Raw genomic sequence first — 20205 nt, 5'->3', positions numbered from 1 at the left:
GCACTATTTCTTTTTAAATTAAAATGCTGATTAACACGTACTTTTGCAAACACGTGAAAAGAGAGTTTGGAATATAATAGGTGTACCAATAATTCTAGTTAGCCCCTCACTACAGTTAATATGAAAGAGACACTGGCATTCCATACTTTTTAGATTTTTCACTGCCAATAAGAAAAAGCTGATACGGCTGATATTAAATGGTTTCCATACTAATTTAAGGACCTTTAGACCAGTGGTATAAACTTAGGTACAATTTAAATATTCTGATTTTAGGATCTAAAGAATTGGGTAGTGGATTAGTTGACACAGGCCTGGATGCAGAAGATGGGAAAGGGCACCTAAGTCTCATTGGAATCTGCATAGTTTTTCACAGTTTTTTCCATTGATTTCAGTGGTTGAAGCCAGCTCTCTAGCTTGCAAAAGATATGTGCTGCACTATGTTATGTTTTGTGTTGATACTGGAAGCTCAGCTCTTTGACAGAGTTAATTACTATTTTGTCATGTTATCATGTTTGTTCTCAATAAACGATTATACTTTTAAAAAAGAAGTGAAACAAGAAAACACATACAACCTGGTCAAAATAAATAAAAAATAATTTTTAAAAAATTCTCCAGTAAGTAGCACCTTAGAGACCAACTAATTTTGTTCTGGGTATAAGCTTTCGTGTGCATGCACACTTCTTCAGATATCTGAAGAAGATATTCGTCTGAAGAAGTGTGCCTGCACATGAAAGCTTATACCCAGAACAATCTTAGTTGGTTTCTAAGGTGCTACTGGACATTTTTTTAATTTTTTATTTATTTATTTTGACTGTGTCAGACCAACATGGCTACCTACCTGAACACAACCTGGGGTCACTGCATACACTGCATGCAGTTTGGGCATCTCGGGGTACATGCCAAAACCACTTTCTGACATGCAGTGTACAACCTCATAAGCAGGTTACATATGATACCTAGGGCGGTATCCAGCAAAACAGTTCTGCTAGTGCATGGGCTTTTAGCTGAGCGATAAAGCTTCCCTGCCCTCTCCTCTCTACGCACCTCATAAATCAGCTCTGGAGGGTTGGGGGAGCCCACTGGAACATATTTAGGGGTTACACAGATAGAGGTTATAAGTTGTTCAAAATTGTTCTTAATATGGTGTTTTAATCCTGTAACCCACACTAGGACCTTAGAATGAAGGGCAGGTAATAAATACTGTAAACAAATAATAAAGTCTTTTCCTGTGGTCCTGCCAGCTTTTCTTTTAACACCAGTGATATAAATTTGGGGTAATTTTTTATAAGAGAGTAAGAAGCATTCTGCTTAAGCAGAGGAAAGGCCTATCTGACATAAAGTTCTGCTTCCCATAGTGTCCAGCTAGATGCTTCTGGGAAACCCAGAAGTACGAAATGAGCTTCCCAGCTACAGAGATATATTCTGAACTTGAGCTATTACTTCATTACTTTTTGAAGAAATTGTAGAATTCTTTTACTACCTAGTGTACTGCATACAAAGGTAAATGTAGACTTTCATTACAGTATGATCAACTACATCCAGTTTTTTATTATACCTCCTCTTACAATGCAACTTAGAGTGCATTCCTATGGAAGGAGTATCTCAATTCTAGCTACTGTCTCAACACCAATTATTCAACTAAATTGGTTCCATACTTAACACAAATGTATTTTTCAGTGCTGTTACTTAAAGTGAAGAAAGAACACATTTTGGATCCTCGTGTACATAATAAGCAACTAAATACGCCTATTTTCTACTAAGCCAAGAAGTCTGCTTTTGCAAGGTATACTTCATTCTGTATAACTCATCCATGCTAAGGAATTTTTGTTCATTTAAAAATATTTTATTACATAAACATTACCAAAACAATTGGTTTTTCCCTTCCTACCTCCTCCTCCAGAAGAGTAATGTGTCAAATTTTCCCATAAATCTATATGCGTAGTTGGTGGGCGCCAGTCATCAGGGTAATCAGTGCAGCATCAGGACAAACTTGTGGGCCGGGGAGGGGGAGTTGCTGTAGTCTGTAGAGATTCTGTCTCAGTCTCCAGGCTCTCTGTACAGAAGTGGATGTTCTGAGTGCAGAAAACGTTTCACTCAGCAGTCGCAGGTTCAAGCTCACAAGAGGATCCACACAGATCTAGAGCGTTCATTCCGGGCATTGGGCAATCCAGACAGATTAGGGCAGGCATCCCCAACCTGTGGCCCTCCAGATGCTTTGGCCTACAACTCCCATGATCCCTAGCTAACAGGACCAGTGGTCAGGGATGAGGGGACTTGTAGTCCAAAACATCTTGAGGGCCGAAAGTTGGGGATACCTGGATTAGGAATTCTGCTGGTTTACCATCTGACATAGCTGGTCATGGAAGCGATGGTGATGACTCCCAGACTGCTGGTTTTGGGGGACTCCAACATTTATACTGAGACGACTGGCTCTGGAGTGGCTTCAGACTTCATGGCTGCCATGATGACCATGGGGCTGTAGCAACATATCACTGGTCCTATGCATGTGGCAGGCCACACTGGAACTTGTTTTCTCAACTGGGTAGGAAGGTTGACTTGAAAGTGGGGGATATTGACACCAGCCCTTCGTCATCATTAGATAATTTTCTGTTGAAATTAGGCTTTCAACATCTTTTCCCTTCTGCAGAGTTGAAGGATCTATTAGGATGGTCCACCCTAGGATACTGATGAATTCAGTGGGGAGTTTTCTGGCTGATATGACTGGTGCGCTTGTCAAAATTCTGGCTCTGGGACATCTGAATGGCTCAGGCCGTTGACATGATCACCCCTGAGCACCATCTCCTGCTTTGTGGGAGTTTCTCTCCCTGGTATACTCCAGAGCTTAGTGCTAGGAAACAGGCTGGGAGATGGCTCAAACATGGCCTTAGTCACTCTGTTTGATATGCATATATTAGTAATTGATGACACTATGTACACGCAGTTCGGGGGGGAGCATTAAGTTGAAGTAAGAATTTAATTCATCCTTATAAAAGTTTAAATGGCATTGCTTGGTCGATAAAAATAGTGAACCTTAAATTTTGGTCCTTAAAACTGCTTTAAAAAAACAGGAAATGAAATTCCATACCTATTCTGAATGAATTCTCTCATGATTTTTAGCATTGTGTGATCTATTGATTACACATTGTAGTTGCTTTAGTATAAGAACATTCTGATGGACAATTAAGTAAGAATTTTACTGGTTCAATGGGCTAGAGATAGGAAGAGCTAGCGGCTCTTCAAGGCAAAGTCAGATTGGTCAGGAAGCAGTAGGTTTGGTTCAGTGCTGTCTTTGAACTCCATATTTTACATATCTGAAATGTTTCACCTTTCATTAGATTTATAGGTACAGTATATGGATTCCCACAAAGCACTAGAGGTCTAGCTGTCACTTCCCTCTTTGGGTCTTTGATATGATATATCTACACATTTACAAAATAAGTAGAGAAGAAGAAAAATGGACATGCTTATTTTCTTTGAAGCTATCCATTCATAGATTCAGAATCAACAGGTGTAACTTAGGACATGTTTAAGAGATTGCCCCTAACTATGATAATGGGGCATGCTGGGTCACTTCTGAGTCTTAAATTAGGCTTATGGGCTTTTAGATAAGGGAAGTTTTTGAAAATTGTTGTGAAGTTTCCCAGTGAACTTACATAGCCATTTTAAATCACTCTATAAAATGGTAATACCTTTAGTTTTTCTCTGGCACAAGAGAAGACAAGAATATTTGTTTATTATATTTTCAGTAATTCAATGAACTTGCCATTTTGACCAGGTGGCTTGCTTTTAGAAAAAAACAAGTGTAAAGCCCACTTAGTCTCACTGAACTGGTTGTACAGTTCTTTGGGTCCTAGTCATAATGTTTCCTTGATTCTGTTATGTTGTGGCAACATGTGAAGATAGAGATATCTCTTTCTTGGACCAGCTGATTGTTAGAGTTTTCATTAATGGCTACTAGTGGGCTATCAGGGTAATCTTGAAAAGCAGCATGGAAGGAATCCAACATTCTCGCTCGCTTAAACATGAGAGTCAGCTATAAAAATGTTTTGCTCACACTGTGTCAGCTAGCTTTTAGAAACAAAGCAAAACCAGGAAATCTGATTTTGGCTAGAGAAAGCAGTTCTAGGATTTTGGAGCTAACTGATGGCAGAAACCATCTTGGGTTCAGATGTGCTGCTGTTGATTTTTTACTGATGTGTCTTTGGAACTAGCGTTACCTGCTTCTGTGCCTGCCCAATTTAACTGCATATTTGCAAACAAAACTGCTTAGTCTAATTTGTATATTTGCAAACAAAACTGCTCAGTATAATGATATATTTGCTAACAAAGGGTTATTACAAAACATTGCAAGTGTCCAATTCACTCCCTCCAAAGAAAACACTTTGTGAAACTCTCTGGACACTTCCCATTGTTTGGGGAAGTGGGGAGTGCAAAACAAAACATATAATTGGCATATGAACAATTAAATATTCCTGAAATACAATCCCATTGGTGTTGTATTTCATAAGGCTGCTCTTTAGGTCCAGATGTAGTGTTGAGGAGAGTTTACTTACATTATGAAAATAACTAACAGTTCTTTGTCCAAAGACCTTCTAAAAACTGGTTAGTAACAGTATGATCGTTCACTTAACATTTTATTTAGCACTTTTTATCATTAAACATGCATTTTATGCATGGATTAAATTAAGGTATATTATTCTTTGTTTTAAATAGGAGCTTGTATTCTCTTTCTTGAGTTACTGCATTTTTCAAAAAGTGCACAAATCCAATATTCTACTGCTGACAGATTATTTTAAGGGGGGTTTTTTTGGAAGAAAGGAATACTTTATAAATTCTTCATAAAAATGGTTGAGGGAGATGCAACATCTGATGGCTTGGGACAGAGCTTTCCAAACTGTGTATCATGGCACATTAGTGTGTCGGCTGCAGTGTGTAGGTGTGTCATGTGAATGCCTCCCACGCTTCTCCTGGGGCAGGAAAGGGGTTAGTTAAACTTCCGGTTTGCTAGTAAAACTGAATTGCTGTTTCACAAAATGATGCAAAACTGAATTACTGTGTTGCGAAATGAGGCATGTCTAAAAAGTGTGTCACCAAAATTAAAAGGTTGGAAAGCTCTGGTTTAGGACAATACTAAACGTTATGATAAACTTGGTGCTCCAGTTCAGAATGGTAGTCCCTCATCATCTTCCCTTTTAACTTCTTGCAAATTTTAAAACTGCTTGCCTTTTCTTCTTGTAAGTGTTAAATTTGCTTCTATCTCTGCCAGTAGCAATAATATGGAACAGGAAATGCACATAGACATGGAGAATGCATAGCAGAGAAAAGGGAGTAACTGAACACAGAGCTTCCATTTTTGACAGCAACCCTGTGTTTGACCTAGCTTTTAGTAAATAGTTGCTTCTAGACTGACAAAAAAGCATTTAAGGTGGAAATAGTAATTCCAAAACTGGGGAACTGGGCTTATAGCTTTAAGGGTCCCAGTTAGGGGCCCTCCTTTCAGTTCACATCAGCATAAAGTGAGAAAAATAAGCATTCCAACTAAATCCAGACTATGGGTTAATAAACAAAACAATTTGGTTTCTGCATCTCAGTATTTGTGAGTTTCAAACAAGCATTTTGATTAAAATTGTATGGCTTGCATGGCTGTAGAGATGGAAGGCATAAATGAATGCTAGGTTGCTAGGATTGATCTTTGTCTTCCTGCCATGACAGACGTAAAAGAAGAGAACTCTCTAAACACATACATATCTTATTATGACACACACATTTGGAAGAAGCCCCATTGGCAAAAACTAACATAAAGTGACACGTTGTTTAAAAAGTTGTTTTGAATGTCTTCTCCTGTTGATCATATGCAACGGGGATAAATAAACACCCAGTGTGTGGTGCAACCAGGCTGAGCATTCATGCTCCAGCAAATGTTTATGTCTTCGGTTGGCTGCATTGCTGTTTGTTTACTGTAAACATCATACCTGTATATGTTTGTAATATATACATTAGCATTGGTAGTACAATCTTGGCTGTATAGTTGTGAGGAGGCTTTTTCTTGGATATGACCAGATGGGGTTTGTTCTCTCCTCCCTGCTCCTTCTAATGTGGTGAATTAGTCTTTTGTACTTCTTGTGAAACAGAGGGACTGCTTATTCAAGCAGGACATGCTGTGCCCTGCTTAAATTAATGCAGGTGGATATGCAAGAAAAGCCACATAGGATTTGTCTGGTAGGAATCAAGCTAGTTTAGCTTTTTGTTTAATTAAAAACAGGTCTATTGGGTTCTCGGTTTATTCACTGATGAGTGGGATGATGCACAAGTCTCCTCAAGGTGAAATGACTAAAGTTGTTAGGCTCACATTTAAAGATGTCCCTTCTGCCATGATGTCAGTGTTGTTCCTCTTCTTTTTATAGCATTTTAAAATCCCTTTTAGTGATGATGGTTGTATTTGGGCAAAGGATAAAACTTGAGTTCATGTGCTCCCCATTCGCTTTCACCAGTGCTCCTGAAAGGAGGGTCTCATTGTTTGAGAACCAATACAAATTCTGGTTAGTTTTGACTATGCCTTGGCCAAAGAAGCCAATTTCAAACCATAGTTTACCATCTTGTTTGGATAAACCACATAGCTGCAGATTTGACAGTTGTCTCATGACACATATTAAGCTTAAGTGGTCTGTAATTTCCAGGAACCCCATTAGGGTTCTTTGAGAATTATTGGGTGGGTGCCATCCAGTCCCAGAAATTATTCCTTTTTTCCCTTTTTTCCATTTAGTCTAGAGCTTCTTATGGATTATTCCTTATGGCTATGTCCAGGGAGGAACAAGGAGGGGTGAGCAGTTCTATGCATGTTACACTAAGCTGTGGTTTTGTGTTACATCTGAATGAAAGCAATGTTGACTTCCTGCTCCTGGTGTCTTCTAGAACTTTCCCAGTCATTGACACTCTTTGTCTTCTGCCAGTTATCTGACTTCTTCTGCTGGTGCATTTAAACACTTTATGAAAACTCACTCTTCAAACTAGCATTTTTAATTGATTCTGCACATCATTCTTTTTGGTCCTCTTCTTGTCTCCCAAGTGTTTCATGGCTCTTACTTAGACAAGCCTGAGGCAAGGCCTGTTTTTTTTGTTTTTTGTTCCCTTATTTAAAGCTTTTTCTTGGTTGTTGCTCTAAAAATAACTCCTTGTAATCAGAGGCACAATTAAGAAGACTATGTATGTCCAGGGTTTTTTTGAGCAGGAGCTCAGGGGAACTGAATTCCCTTACCATTTTTAAATTAAATAATAATAATTATTATTTTCTGTTTGCGGGGGCTGGAATGGATATACACCCAGCGCTTGAGCCAAAAATCCACCTATATCTGTAATCAGTAAAGTTGTCGCCATTTCTAATCCAGATCATTGAATTTATTAATCCTATCATATATTTAGCCATTCCCTGGGAGGTGGGGATGGGGAGTATGGCACTGTGATTGGGCCCACAATAAACTGACTAAATAAAAAAATTCCTTCCAGTAGCACCTTAAAGACCAACTAAGTTAGTTCTAGGTATGAGCTTTCGTGTGCATGCACACTTCTTCAGATACCAATCTGAAGGTATCTGAAGAAGGTATCTGAAGGTATCTGAAGAAGTGTGCATGCACACGAAAGCTCATACCTAGAACTAACTTAGTTGGTCTTTAAGGTGCTACTGGAAGGAATTTTTTTATTTTGACTATGGCAGACCAACACGGCTACCTATCTGTAATAAACTGACTGACTGACTTCGTGGTGAGTTTCTCCCAGACTTTGTAACTCCCTCCCTAGAGAAGTTAGACTGACTCCCTCCTTGTTGTCTTCTCTCAGCAGGTGAAGGATTTAGGGAACCAACTGCTTTTAATAAAAGGGCTGGGGCCATGCTATTTTTACTGTTATTTATCTGCATGTTTGTATCTTCTATAGTTTTAATTCTGTTAATGTTCTATGAATGGTTGGGGAGGTATGGAGGGAGGAAGGAAGGAATAATCCTCCCACCATGAGTAGATCCCAAGTTATTTATTAAATTTAGGGCCTTATATGTCAGTAATAACACCTTTTAACCCAGCTCCATAGCAAACCAGTCATTGCAAAGATGTAATGTGCTTCGGGTAGGTCTACCCAGTCACTCTCCTAGTTGTGAAGTCATATGACTCAAAATGGAGCAAGAAGCTCCATGTTAGATTCCTAATGTGAGCTGTGTTCTCAGTGAGATGTAACTTCTAGTCTGAGCTGGCAACATCTTTCTGAATCATGCGGGGTCACTGAAGGCGTTGCTTTGGGCAGCAGATTCCAGTGTGAAAACTCTTTTTCCTGCTTCTTACCTCCATCTTCATGTGTTCTTGGGAAGGGGGGAAAAATAGTTCAAAGCCAGAACACATTTGAGTGGTGTTCAACTAAGTTTTATTTAGAGCAGACACACTGTAATGAATTGCCCTAAGTTGGTTATATTTATCAGTTTCATCTGGTCTGCTCTGAGTAAAACTTAGTTGAATAGTTGAATACCAACCTATGTTTCCAGCATATAAATTTCTAAGACCAGCAATTGATTGTTTGTGTAGCTAATAATATCTAGTAATCACAAATAATGGGTCACATTTTTGAATGCTTACAACTTAATGTTTCCCTTTCTTATAAAGGTCTGCATAGTGTAGATAGCCATATGGATATATAATCAGATGTAGACAAACATATGATAGGCTAGTCACCCGGACTGCCTCCTATTTGCAGTTAACCTTTTGATGAATGATCGATGAAACTGGTTTTAGATGTTTAAAAAAAGCAAACAACTAGAACAATTGCATCATAAATGTGTTAATTCATTAGTAAAAAATGGAAAACAACAACAAATGAGGTCTCAGCTTGATCATTAGAAAGATGAATTTCAGAAAGAGTGAATTAACATAACAGCATACTCACCCAAGGGCTACTGTGAACCTCACAAGCAGATAAGACATCCCCTTACACACAAAGTAACTGTCCTTCAGGATAGCACTGCAAGCTCTTTGAATAGTTTGGCATTTCATTCTATTCTTGGAAAAATAAATTTCATCAATGAACAGCTTACAAACTGAATGTAGAAAAATGCTATCTGATTATCTAAACCCCTGCTGATTTTCCTAGTGGTGAAGAAGCTGAAATTTCAGTCGGTACCTTGGATCATTCATTTCCCTGCACTCAATCCCCTCCCCCCAAGTGTCACTATTATAGTCAAGAGCAAATGGTCTGTTCAGTTCTTGAATTATAGGACCACCGATCCTTTTAAATATGAAAATAAAGCCTCTGATCAGGCAAGTAAATCAGAAAAATTAAATTTGCTTCTGTGTTCAAGAAAGAAAATGTTTTATTGTTTTTAGGCTGGGCAAACCAATACATCTTTATTCCTTTTAATAGTTTTTAAACTGTTTTTAAATTATGGATTTTAAAAATAAGTTTACCATACGTTTGAGAGGGTATAATAGGCTATGGGTCAGTACTTTTGAAATAAGTTATTATTTTAAGACCTATCAGTTTTGAGTGTTTTGTCTAAGAGTGTTGATGCACTGTTACATATTAATTGCAATAGATTATTCTCTAATAATAAATATTTCACACTTTCGGTGATGAATATATAAAATTGCATTAACTTCGTATTCTTCAGAAATTCCCACCATGACCAGAGCTTTCTTGTCTCAGATGCTATCTTGAAAGTTTAAGCTTCTTTATGGTAAGAAGCTTTAACTTATTCCAGTTTGTATTTTTTAAATAAAAGTGGTATACGTTTCATGCAAAAATCACCCAAGTCCTCTAGTGTAATTAAATTTCTGGAATTTTTACGTACTTCAAAAGCCTACAATCTGCAGTTAATAGTATTTTTCAGACAAGTATTTGGATACCCCAAAATGATTCCAATGTGGGCTGGTGTCTGTCACTCCGCAGACACCACAAAGTGTTGGAAATTGCAATGCACTCTGCTATAATTTGTCTTAAAAATATGCATGACAGCAATGGTTGTCTTACCTGCATTTTCAGTGGAAGAAAGCTATTTGAGTTTCCTAAGTGAATAAGCATGAAAAACAGTGTGATGGAATTGAGAAGCATAATCATTTGTATTACAGAATTTCTGATCAATTTAATCACTGAAGCCACTTACTGGACCTCAAAATTGGGTTAAAGGGAAGCTTGGGATGTGTTTTAAATTGCTAAATTTCAGCTATAGTACAGATATTTTGTGCTAACTTCAGCTGACAGCATCTACAAGTTGTGGATCGTGACTGGTATACACCTGCTTACAAGGCCTTGTATCTTTTAGGTATTGGATAGCACCTTGTTACTTAGGTGCTTTATTGCTGTTTCATCAACTAGATGACGGATGTTCAATCACTACTTAGTCATATTCAGCTGAGTTCCCCCATATGTCTTTCAAACTTAAAGAATGCAGTTTATAAATTCATTTATTATTTATTTTTTTAAAAAATTATACCCAGCCTTTCAGCCCCTGAACGTGCCCCTAAGGTGGCTTGCAACTATAAATTTATGCCCTGATGCAGTAAAAACTAGAATAAATATTTTCCCCCAACAATCAATTAAAATGCCATAAAATAATAAGGATTGATGACAGTTTAGAAACCATTAAAAGGAATAGAGATGTATTGGCTGCCCAGCCTAAAAACAATACAGCATGAGTCCAGACAAATTTTCTTTGGGAGGTAGTTTCCAAGTCAGGTTGCTGCCACTCAAAACGTCTTGCCTTGTGTTGCTCCCAAGCAGTGAAATGCAGTGCAGGACTTCTGGCAGTGACTGCTAAAGATGGGCAGGATCATATGGTCTTCAAGACCAGCCCTACATATAGTGAGCGCATTACAATAATCTAATATGGATGTCATTTGAGGCACATGCCATTGGCCAGATCTGCCTTCTCCAGGGTAGGAGGAGCAGAGCAAATTCTTGAGGAAGAGTTCTTTCCCAAAGCTTTAATGCTTAGATTACTTCTGCACACATGCAAATTGATGGCTTAAGGCACTACACATGGTTAATCCTAAATACAGCTGCAACAAAGCCAGGTGCTCTAACTTGCAAAGCCTTAGACATTGATCTGACAACAGTCACACCCCTTTGCTGTCCTGTATATGGGAATGGGCCAGACTCATTTTAGGACAGTAAACGTTTCTGCAATTTGTTGCTACTCCTAGTTCCCTTTCTCTTGTCTCCTCCCAGACCTAGGTGATGGGAGGGGTGCCTCTGCTTCCCGACTGGTGGTTGTGACCAATGAAACATCCCCCTCTGGGTAGGTAGAGCTACTCCCATTAACTGATGGCACCAGGGTGGGCAGCTAAGTGAGCGCCATGTCAGAGAGAGGCTTTGACAACCTCAGAGAGGGACCAGGGCTGATAGCAGAAAAAGTTAGATTTTATGAGAAGCGTTTCTCTCCCCCCCCCCCCCCAGTATTTATATACCACTGAATTGTAATAAAATCTCAAAACATTTTACAGAAAATGAAAAATATTATTATCAGTAAAGGCAGTAAAAAACAAGTATTTAAAAATTCAGAAATTAATTTAAACATCAACAATGTCCTGAAACCAGATTAAACCACACAACAGCTTCTACACATCTGGATAGGCTTCCCTTAACAAAAATGTTTTTAGCAGACACCAAAAAGAGTACAGTGAAGGATTCTACTGGATGTCAATATTTAGGAAGTTCCCAGGTGGGTGCTGCAAGTAACAGTGCCAGCTTCACAAATCTAAGCAATCAAGTGGGCATATATGGGCTAAGGCGATCTCACAAGTGAACGGTGGTTGCGGGGAATACCAATTTAACTTTAACTGTGTAACCTGAATTTGCTGATAAGTGACAGAAAATAGTGACCGTCTGGAAGTGCCCTGAGACTGATCAGACACAGTGAAGTGTCTTTCACGAGCACCGTTTAGCAGCAAGCAGAATCTAGAGGTCAAACAGGTAATGATAACAACAAAATGTGGTCCTTATACGTGCATGGGGTTCTTTTTTACCAACTCTGTTGTGTGATTCAGAGACCTTACAACTATCATTCATGACTTTCTGTATCTTGAGGCTACTACAATGTGCTCAACATGGGATTGTCTTTGATAGCATGATCCAGAAGCTCTCCCTCTTGTGCAATGTGGCTTCCCTCCTGATTGTGGATTGCCAAAAGCACATTGTAACCAATGCTGTGCCATCTGCTCTGACTTTGTATTGCCTTCTGGGCAGTTCAGGGTTCTGGTTCTGACTTATAAAGGCCTATGTGGCTTGGATCCAACAGTAGAACATTAGCAGTTCAACCATAAATATACGGATCCTGTCTAAGTGAAAGCACAGACTTCAAGCATGGAACTCTCACCCTGAAGAAGAGCATATATAGCTTTGAAATGTATCTGAAAGTATCTCTAGCTTCTATGTGTGATATTTTTATGAGACTTTGACAGCTTTATAATGAATTATGTTTGCACCTTTTGTGCTCTATTTGTTACATTTCTGCCCTCATGCTCCTCCCCATCTCTTTAATCAAGTTACACTCCCATTCTTGCACTAGTAAAAACTGCAGATTTTGCCCATTTGGTACTGTTTTATTAAACTCTGTGGAGGATTAGTCTCTCAGTTATCTTTTTGTTTAGGATTTATGACAAACTTACTGTGTATGTGAAGGAGAAATGGCTACAGTGGGATGCCTACAATAGCATTGGCAAGAGGCTGTGAGATTACATTTGGGAGAATATGCTGTGTACAAGAAAGTGACAAGCGAATTGAAATTAAAACAAAGGAATTGGAAATAGACCAGTAATCAATCTCGCCTCCTATCTCAATAAACCAGGGACATTTTTTCCCTAACGAATTCAGGGCAGATATCTCAGCGATGCCACGACAACAAGCCTCTCCCCCTTCTATTAAATCTACATTTCGAAGGTGGATGGTGCTGACTCATAAATTAAATTGGAGTAATACATACAGTGTATATATATTTCTGTCACTTTGTCTCAAATTAAACATGAACCTTCTCCCCTGACAAGATGATAGAAAAGTTAATTGCTCGCCCTGGCTTTAAATTGGAATTGGAATTTGCAAAATGCTAAAGGTTTATGAGATCTAAATCATGAGGAGCTTAAATTACATTCCTGTGATAAAATATTAATAAATCAATTAAAACATAAGCCGAGTATAATATTACTTTTCGTAGGAACCTTGAACACAATAATTCATTAAAATGTGCAGTAGCAATTATTGTATCTTTTTAATATTAGGTTTTAGTAGTTTTTAAATGTGGCCAAGACAACACTAGATGATAACAGGTCACATAGAGGGATAGGATGGCATTATCCCGCTATAGCATCCAGTAGACCCTTGACCACAGAGAACAAATAATGGGGGACATTTTTATATTCTTGAATCTAGGCACTTCCCCTTCTGTTGTGTTTTTTACTTCCAAAGTCAGCTTTTCGCACATCCCCTAGCTGCAGGTGCCACACAATGGGTAAATATTGCTCCTTCCGGAGATGTCCATTGAAATCATTGGGATAATTTCCATTGGCTTCAATGGGTTTTGAATCAAGCTGACAGAATCCAGGCATTCTATAATTACCCACATCACACTGTAGAGAGAATTATAGTACCCATGATGCCAGAAAGCCAATTGTATAGCAGATGCCTATAATGCAGTATCTTAGAATACTCTCACCATGACAGTGAGGCAGAATTATGGTAAAACTCAGGGGGCTGTTTCCCTATTCTAGAAAAACAGAATGTTACTGCTTTTCAGAAAATGGATTCATTCTTTTCCCCCTCATCTCTTCTATCATTTAATGCTCCCCCCCTCGCTTTGTGATACCATTGAAGTTCAGGTGTTGGTTAGTAGCAAAAATTCAACACTGGCTAAATTTTCACCAGACTTTGTTTTCTTGCGAACAGATCTCACTAATCTCTAATCTCTGTACAGTCTGTTTTTGGCACAGGATAAAGAGCTCTTGAAGGCACAGTATGATACATAGCTGCTGTTTGAAGGTGTGCAAGATCAGCATGCATTTCTTTCTATGCAAATCCAATTACACAAGGAAAGTTGCTATTCTACACAATTGCACACCTTTGATGCCTGTCAAATTGAAAATTAATGTCAAGTATCAATCAGCTTCTTCTATATGGGTAAAATATTTCAAACTAACTACTGGGGAGACTGATAGTTCTTCGTTTTAGCTATATGATGTGTACAGCAAGGTCAGTAATGGGGCAGCCATTCTCTGAGACTTACATACTGTAGATAATACATTGAAAACTGTTCGTTGCCTGTCAACTATCTATATGCTTCTTACATTGGATGAGCTACTGTGTTGTAATGGAATTTTCACAGACATCTTTACAACTGTTGAATTAATTTTTGCAAAGTTGTATGAGATGGGCATATAATGATGTGGATATTAGTGCCACAGGAAGAGAAGTGAGCATGTGTGCTCGATTTTATTTTGGATAGTTGTTTATTTAAAAGAGGTACTATCTCAAGCTCAGCGAGCTTCCATTTTATCTTACAATAAGTTAAAATGAAAAATATTGGGACAGCAACAAATAGAACAACATGACTAAAACAGCTGAAACAGTAAAACAACAGAATGCAGCACAACTTTCCACAAAACAGAAACAGTTAGAGTGAAAGGATAAAATTATAAAGGCCTGGGATATTTAAAATGTATTTGCTTGGATCTGAAAAATCATAAGTCTCAAAGGGAAAACGTTCCAAAGACACCACAATAGAAAATGGCTCCTTTTTTTGGTTTCCATTCACTCAGTCTCTGGTATTTGAAGGAACACCATTGAAGGGACATATTGAACATACCAAGCAGTCTTCTACTTGAAGAAGGACAAGGAATGGTCTCCTGTGTGTGTGGAGCTCCATTGATACTTTAGAACAGGGAGGGGGGATCTGATCTGGCTGGTGGACATGATCCTTATCTCCCCTCCCCCTCATGGGCCAAATTTGACAGTGATGCTCTTTGGGAATTCAAAGTGAGTGGCAGGGTTTGCAAAGAGCCCTGTGCGGTGCTTTGAAATGCCACTGATTAGCAGGCATGAAGTTATCACCAATCAGCTGGTGGGCTGTGACTTTAGGTCTGCTTTCTTCAGGGATTGCATGCACAATTGAGTTTACCCCCATGGGGATCTCTGTTGCACAGCTGATCCAGCTCTGTCCATCAACTGAGAAGTTATGATTTCAAGCCTCCTTTCCGCAGGGATCAGCTGTTCTGGGAACTTGGTTGCACATCCAATCCAACAGGCTTTAAGCCACTGTCCTTCAGCTGATGAGCTCAAGCCTGCATGCTGCAGGGACTAGCGGGGACATTGAGTACCTCATGGGAAACTCAGTCATGCAGCTGATCCAGTCACATCCCTACCATTTCCACACCTGATGTCATTGTATAACATATGACAAAGTATGACACATGACAAAGTTTAGAACCATTGGCTCCTATTCTGTCTATCATAGTGTGAGTATCCACTATTAACCGATTCCCTTTCCTGGCTCCCTGATTGTTTTGCTTTTTGAAACACTCAGATATTGGGGGGATGACGACGGAAGGACGGACATGTATACTTTGAATTTTAGTGCCATTGGCATCTTTACCAGTTTCCGGTATTATATTTCATTACGTTGTGTAGAGTGGATTAATTTAAAGCAGCAACTATGTCAATAATTTAACATATGAAATTGCCCAAATTTATTATTTCCATGGTGTCATAAGCTTAGCAGTGTTGGGAGGAGATAGTGTTAAAATAATATGATGCTTTTATACTTCGCATTTCTGTTGATCCACTCATTTGACACTAGCACTTTAGCTGTTAGATAGCCCATTGCGTTCCAGCAGCTGCAGAAAACTCAAGCATAATCTCCATGCGATAACAAGTTCTTTGCTTTAAAACATGGGCATTGTGTGTGTGGTTTCATGGAATCATAGTATTTTAGAGTTGGAAGGGACCATGAAGGTCATCTAATCCAACCACTGAGGATACAGGAATCTTTTTGCTCAAACTCATGACCCTGAGATTCAGGTTCTCATGCTCTTCCGACTGAGTTATTCTGCATGATTATGCTAGTTGAAAGAAATTAGTTAAAAGAAGGGCGGTTGAGAAGATCCTTCCCATTTTTCATAGCTGGGTAAGAGGGATCGCTGCAATTGGGAGAAAGAACTGCACACTCTTAATTGCCCTTGTGCACCAGCACTGTTTCCTGGTTCTACACTTCTTTTGTACCTCTGCCCCAGGAAGCTTCCCCTCTACTTGGACAAGAGCTATTGTGAGAATTTCCATGTCTTTTGAGGGCACAGAAGTTCTTCCAGACTATGGTAAACAGGATTTGGCTTGCATGCTTCCATAATCAGGTTTCCTTGCACTGAAACAGAGATTGCTCTATTGCTGTGCCAGGCTTCTAGCAATACCAACTGTTAAATAATAAACAGGCCCTAGTTGTTGGCAGCCTCTTCCCCCCATCCTAACAACATGGAAACCCATTTTCTGGGTTTACCTGCCTGTATATGTTTTGAAACACCAAACTCTGTATGGAGGTAGAAGTGGCACAGAGGCATCAGTCTCCGTCTAATCTGCTTAGTTTATTATTCTCTCAGGACCTCGGGTGATATAGCAAACATCCAGTGCCTTGGCAGCACTAACAATGGCTGTGCTGTCACTGTAGATAATATTACAGACTTTTGCCTAATGCCTAGGATAATTGTTTTTCCTCTCCTCATTTTCCCCTTCTTTCTTTTTCAGGGATTTTTGTTGTTGTTCTGTTTGTTTCTTTGTCAGGTTGTTCCTTAATCAGCTCTGTTGTTTTCTACTCCTTCTTCTATTTCCCCCCATGAATTAAAAATAATAATTTTAAAAGAGGTTTAGCTTGCTTGTTGCCTGTTGGTGAAATTAGTCTTGCTGTCGCGTTGCATTAGGAAGCATTATTGTGGCTCGATATGCTGTTGCTTCATTGGTGATGCTAGTGTGGTATGAATGGGATACGGAAGAAAAGGAAAAGTGGGAAGTCGGGGAGAGAATTGTGTTGTACTTATTTTCTCGTTAGATTCCAAGTGCCAGGTTGCATAAGGAATTGTGTGTGCTCAGCAGAAACTGTGACAACCCATCCACCACCTGACATGCTCTTTTATTTCTAGTTGCTAAATAGATTTAAAATATCAGAAAACAGAAACCCTCCTCTACAAGAATTGCTTTATGTGCAAGAGTTTGTTCCCCAGCAATATGATTTCAGTTTCTCTAGACCTACATCTGCGTGCTGATGAGAGTGATAATAAGGTGTAGCTTTTTATGATAGTAAAAGTTGAAGGACAAGTAACAACAGAATTTGAAAAAAAATAAAATAAAATCTGTGTTTCATTAAAAAGAGATTATTACTTTCATGGTAGTTATACTGAAGAAATGTTGATGAGAATATGGATTCTTTTGGATGCCAGCTTGTTCCTTGAGGACCCTCCAGCTTCATTGAGGACATCCTTAATAAATTAAGATTTTCCTTAGTAGGTTAATATCGTGTGTTGCAATCAGATGAAATCATTAGTCTTTTTTTAAAAAAAATATTTTCAAATGGAAATAACCGAGGTTCATCATTTTTAACAACGGATTAATGCACAGCTATATGTGATATATGGAGAGTCCCAGAAAATGTGGTGGGAAGCTTAATTCCTCTACTTCAAATCTGGGCAATATTTTGTGATTGTTATACCTTGAAAAAAAGACACACTGTCCACCACAATGTGCAGATACATTCTTTTTGGGGAGCAATCCGTAGATCACTTACACTTCACCTCTCCAGGCTGCTCTACTCTCATGCAAATCCCCCCTTTCCTTTCTTGGTATTAGCTGAGACAGTTGTTGTATCCAGATTAAACTGTGTAATTAATTAATGGTGATGATTATCATGGTGATGGTGATGTTGCTGCTTGGTTAGGGGAAGCTTAACATTGTTGATTTTCAAGTTAATGGGGAGGTTGTGTAGTATTAAAAGCCAAATACTCGAGGAATTCTAAGCAAAAGCTTTAAAAAACATTGATATGAAAACAAATCCTATATCATTCATTCCTCTAAGTAGTGATTGTTGTGTCTTCAACCACTGGAAAACACTGCTTTGAACTCCATTAATCATATCTATGCTTACAACACCGCCATGTAGTTTTTGGCTGTTTCCATAGCCTTCAACGTAATATGCACTGCTTGAAGTTGCTTTTACTTCCTCTTTGTGTGTGTGTCTGTGTGGATGTGTGTGTGTGTTTATATAAAAAAATTACATCAAAATCCTGCAAAATTCTGATATGAGGGCATAATATGGTAATAATTCTAAACTGTTTTGTTTAACTAAAATAACTGTATTCTCCTGACCAAAAAAAAAAGGGGGGGGAGAATTCCAAAGCTGGGCAGTTTAAAAAAATAAATGATGATATTTTAAGAATGACCTACTTTAAAATAATTCAGAACAGAACTTTAATGGACTGAATTTACAGTGGATGAATTTTGAGAACTGAGGGTTACAGCTTAACATTTTGCTCTTTTGGGTTCTTCTGGAGTTTGTGGGGAAGCTCTTGGATGGGTTCTTGCTTGTTCCTGGCAGGAAATGTCAGAGGATGGCACTGAGCAACTACTCATTGTACTTGTGGAATGTTCTCCGTACCAGTCCATAGGAATATATCTTTTGAGTGCAATAGCATATTTAGGTGGATGGTTATGGAGATGGCACTTCTTAATCAAAACCAGGCCCTTTAATGCTTGTCCTTTGTGAGGAACCGTGTGTGAAGAGCTGATGGTGAAGAAGCTAACTGATGCTGATAGGATGACAACAATTATGAATGACAGCCTGTTACAGATATGAACTATCTAAAGTGTGTTTCATTTCCCCAGTAATTTGAGGTTCACAGATTACTACTCAAGTTATGGCAGCAGCCAAAGGTACATCCCAGTCATGGTACCAAGAAAGTAGTGAAATTGAGGTGGTGCAAAAATTGCTGTGGTAAATAAATAGTCACAATCTGCCACACCAAGTCTATTTTGCTTGAACCCTGTCTGGTCACTGGAAACATATTCAGGGGGAAATGGACAGAGCCTGTTTCCTACTATTGCCATCAAGTGTTTGACATCTGGTATGAACCAAGAGATATGGGATCCTTACTAAATTTAGGTATGTTTACTAGCTATGCTTGTTTCAAGTTTCTAGGATCAAACTCCTACCTCATATGTCATAAAATAGGTTATTTAGACAGGGAATTAAGATGCCGCTGAATTTTTTTTTAAAATTGCCTTGAAAAACTGTATTTTGTCACTCCCTACACACATGGTTTTCAGATTTTAAAGATTGCACATTTCTATTACAGTACAAGTGTTATTTTATATATTTTGAAAGATGTATTTGCAGTTTTTCTGAGGCATTTATTTAGAATTCATTTATGTTTTGGTGTATGTTGTATAGGAACATTTTTCCTATACAGTATAAACAAAACTACTCACTTGGTTTGCAAGTTGGATGTGTTGAAGGGATAAATTGGAACAACAAGTCTAAGTCACAATAAGAGTTTCTAAACTGCATCTTATAATATCAGATTACTGCAGCATGTTGTGTTGTTGTTACTATTTTGGTAAGAAACTACAGTCACATCCCTGAAAGTTTTGGTTCAGTGGCTGTTATATGATGAGGGGGCTGAGAGAGTTGAGTATATATATGGTTAAACTTGATATCAAGGTGTGAAATTACAAAGTGGATGGCTTCACAGGCTCAAAAGCAATGCAATCCTTAGATTTTTCTTCGTAACTGAAAATTTCCCTGCATTTTCCCTAAGTGAATAATATTATGAGAGAGAGAGGGAGAGAGAGAGAGAAAGGGAGGGAGAGAGAGAAAGGGAGAGAGAGAGAGAGATGTCCATTTTAAAAAAAGTAAAAATACATATAGCAGTAAAGTAACAAAATTAATAATAAAATCTGAATTGGGGGAAAAGGGGATGTAGCAAATGTGAATGGTGTTAAAGCCCAAAAGACTTACAAAATAGATTACAACATGGTGCCTTTCATAAGTCAAGTAAGTCCACCTTTCGAAAAGTAAAAGGGATAATGGATGGCTCTCTAACACTATTTCTATGTGGAAAAATGGGACCCACACTTTAAATATGTCTTGTTTGGCTTGACCTCTCATCAGTCTGATGTTGTAACATCTCACCAAGCCCCCAATCCTTGTGA

The 20205-nt window shown here is 38.5% G+C and overlaps 1 protein-coding gene across 26 annotated transcripts in view; it reads left to right on the top strand.

Annotated features, from left to right (window-relative positions):
- Nucleotides 1-20205, top strand: part of ZBTB20 (zinc finger and BTB domain containing 20) — a 493834-nt gene that overhangs the window by 125993 nt on the left and 347636 nt on the right. For 2 of the 26 annotated variants that reach the window (XM_083500913.1, XM_083500893.1), the window contains one exon: nucleotides 1678-1783. The exons of the other annotated variants lie outside the window; for them this stretch is intronic. The gene's annotated coding sequence lies outside the window, so the exon portion shown is untranslated. The remainder of the gene's footprint in view (nucleotides 1-1677; nucleotides 1784-20205) is intronic. 26 annotated transcript variants of the gene reach the window in all.

Source organism: Podarcis liolepis (assembly GCF_965112155.1).
Source record: "Podarcis liolepis genome assembly, chromosome: 4".
Taxonomy (NCBI): Eukaryota; Metazoa; Chordata; class Lepidosauria; order Squamata; family Lacertidae; genus Podarcis; species Podarcis liolepis.
Note: the sequence above shows the minus strand (reverse complement) of the source record. Positions and strands in the feature narration are given on the sequence as shown.